The sequence below is a fragment of the Eschrichtius robustus genome, chromosome 10, assembly GCF_028021215.1.
Source record: "Eschrichtius robustus isolate mEscRob2 chromosome 10, mEscRob2.pri, whole genome shotgun sequence".
Taxonomy (NCBI): Eukaryota; Metazoa; Chordata; class Mammalia; order Artiodactyla; family Eschrichtiidae; genus Eschrichtius; species Eschrichtius robustus.
The window spans coordinates 8,257,089-8,260,260 of record NC_090833.1 but is presented as its reverse complement, the minus strand read 5'-3'; the positions used below and the strand labels follow the sequence as shown (position 1 = coordinate 8,260,260).

Sequence of the window (3,172 nt, the reverse complement as noted above, 5' to 3'; positions counted from 1 at the left end):
TCTTGCAGAGGCTCTGGCAATCCTGCTGATGGTTTGGGTAAGATTTCTCATCATCACTTCTAGGTCAGTGGTACCAACTCCTAGCCAAGAGCCCCAAACCCTGAGGAGGTGGTTATATTGGTTTCTGGATCCTGCAGGGAGGTCACGTCCCTGAGAATGGCCACAGCTGTTACCTTCATATTCAGAGGGATCCTCACCTGGGTAGTCTTCAACTAATGAGAGGGTTTTATGGTTTGTTTGGTTTTTGTTTTTTGCTATGATCATCAGGGCTAGAGTTTGAGCCAGTGAGCAATTTCAAGATAGTAAACAGAGTAGTCAAATATCCCAGCAGGCAGGTTCCTCCCATTCTCCAACTGTCTAAACATTCATGTGCCCAGAGCCAGTTATCACACCCACAAACAAATATAAATCCTTTACAGGCACATAGTACTCCAGATGTTGAGTCTTTTTTTGGAAGGTATGTAACCAAAATTTTCTAACCATGGGTTAGTATATGGGAGTTTCCAATCATTCAAATTGACCTTACAAGTAGGAAGAGGAGTGAGCCCTCCGTTAATCCAAGTATGTCAAGTTCTAATCCCATTGCATAAAGGAGAATTATATTTGCTATCAGCCTTATTATAACAGGTTGTCAGTAAGTACAGTGTAGAGGATGGGGAAGAGAAATAAGTGGCACTGGCCTTGCAAATTGTAATGTTTTGTGAAGACATTTTGACTAATATCATGGCCATAAGCATCAGATTGGTTACATGTGGGCCCCCCAGTGTCCTTTGGGATTGTTTCTAGTGGGGTCAGGAAGAAGCAAGGGACAGGAGAAGCCTGGGTAAAGATATGAACGTGGTAAGTGATCTGAGAGTTCTTTTCTATGAGTCACAGTAAAGTTAAGCATAGTGGTAAAATTGGTTATGGGCACAACTATGGGGTCATTATATTTTACAAAGGACCCAGTAGGGGAATGGTGACATATCCAGCATTTGGAAAAATTTCCAGAGGACGCAAGAGACTGTGACATTTGTACAATAACATTGGCTTTCCAAGGATGACAGTGAACTATACAGATGCAAGACAACAGAGAAATTAGGAGAAGCTTTTTTTTTTTTTCATTCATGAGATATTTATTAAAATAACACATTTAGGGAAAAAAATCAATACAACTGTATACATCATTACTGAAAACTGTATACCATCATACAAACAAGGATTTCATTTTGGGAAATCGATTCCTAATTTATGGCAAGTTTTACTTTCAGAAACAAAACCACAAAACAACATAATCTAATTCAATCTTAAAGGCTGGCATGCTGAGCAAGGAATGTTCTTATTCTTTGTAGGAGCTCCTTCTTTACACTGTCAGGTACCAGGGCTCTGCCTTTTGGTGTGATTTCAGCCACCAAGTCATCGGCAGTAACGTGTTCTAGTACTTTTTCTTTAATTACCTCTTTACAGTGTGCCTTCAACTGATCCTTCCAGCCACATCCAATTAATTTAGCTCTCAGCAACTCTTTGAGGAGTTCTCTTTCTCCAGTTTCTATCAACTTTTGGTTAATTGCTGCTCTCATCTGCGCATCTTTGTTCATCTTGCTAACCACCATCACCGCGGGAAAGGGCCGTCCCTTCCCAGCAACGAAATGACCCTTGTGCTGATGACCGTTACCTACAACATTCTTCGGCTGCCCGGACCTAGACCCCAGGAGAAGCTTTAAGATTAAAGAAAACATGGGGGAAAGGGGAAAGGGCTTGTTGACTGTGGCTGGAATGAGGTCAAGAGTATAGGTAATGTACACATAAACAAAAATTTTTTTTTTTTAAGTCCAAAAGTATTGACAAGGTTGGGGGTTACAGGCCTGGTCCAGACCCTTGGGTTAGCTGTCTGCTCCTGCTGTCATTTTCTTCTCGTCTTTTTTTTTTTTTTTTTTTTTAATATATATATATATATATATGTCCTTTTATTTCTTTTGGAGTACAAATATGAAGTGGGTCCTAGTCAAAAACATTGTTTCCTTTTCTCTTTTAACTTTTTGGGTTTATTTATTTATTTATTTATTTATTTATGGCTGTGTTGGGTCTTCGTTTCTGTGCGAGGGCTTTCTCTAGTTGCGGCAAGCGGGGGCCACTCTTCATCGCGGTGCGCGGGCCTCTCACTGTCGCAGCCTCTCTTGTTGCGGAGCACAGGCTCCAGACGCACAGGCTCAGTAGTTGTGGCTCACGGGCCTAGCTGCTCCGCGGCATGTGGGATCTTCCCAGACCAGGGCTCGAACCCGTGTCCCCTGCATTGGCAGGCAGATTCTCAACCACTGCGCCACCAGGGAAGCCCGCCAATTGAGTTTTGATAGTGCTGTTATTTCTTTCTACCAGTCCTGAAGATTGGGGACGATAAGTGCAGTGAAAATGCTGCATTATTGGCCAAATGTTACAAATAGATTTAATTATTTGTCTGGTAAAGTGAGTTCCCCGGTCACTATGTAACTTGGAAGGAATTCCCCAAACAGGAATTATCCTTTCCAATAACAATTTACCCACTGTTAAAGCCATTGCTCTCCTGCAGGGAAAAGCTTCAACCTAGTGTAAAAACATGCAGATCATAACGAAGATATATTTATATCCTTGAGACGGTGACATTTGGACAAAGTCCAATTGTCATACCTCAAAGGGTCCCTTAAGAAGGGGCAAGTGGCCTTGTGACCCATGAAATGGTTTTTCAGAATTGTATTTAGGGTATGTAGTAGAGTGAGTAAATACTTTATGAGCCACCATGGGAGAAAATTTCCAAAAATATTGTTCTCTCCATTAGACCATCTTCTCAGGTATCCAATGAGTTAAATAATGTACATTCTGGAGTAATGGCAATTGTGCTCCAACAGGCACTATAGTTTTTTTGTGTGACAGGGTCAAAAATTCCCCCTTTTTGTTGCCATATCTGTTTCTCTTCTTTAGTGGCAATTTCTTGAGCCTGTAGAAGGAAATCTTTTACTGGGTTAGCAGGGTTAACAGAGAGCAGTGGACATTCTTGAGACTGAACAGGATGAGTTTTTAAAGCTGTCTGTTGGCTGCAGCATGAACAAACTGATTCCCTTAAGCTTCCATAGTGTCAGATTTTGAATGCCCTGGCGTTTTAAATAATTGCCAACTATACTGGTAGTTGTATAGCATTTAATAACTCTGCAACCTGTTT

At 41.3% G+C, this 3,172-nt stretch overlaps 1 pseudogene; it reads right to left on the bottom strand.

Annotated features, from left to right (window-relative positions):
- Nucleotides 1-1,229: 1,229 nt before the first annotated feature.
- Nucleotides 1,230-1,628, bottom strand: LOC137770692 (transcription and mRNA export factor ENY2 pseudogene; annotated as a pseudogene).
- Between the last annotated feature and the right edge of the window lie 1,544 nt (nucleotides 1,629-3,172).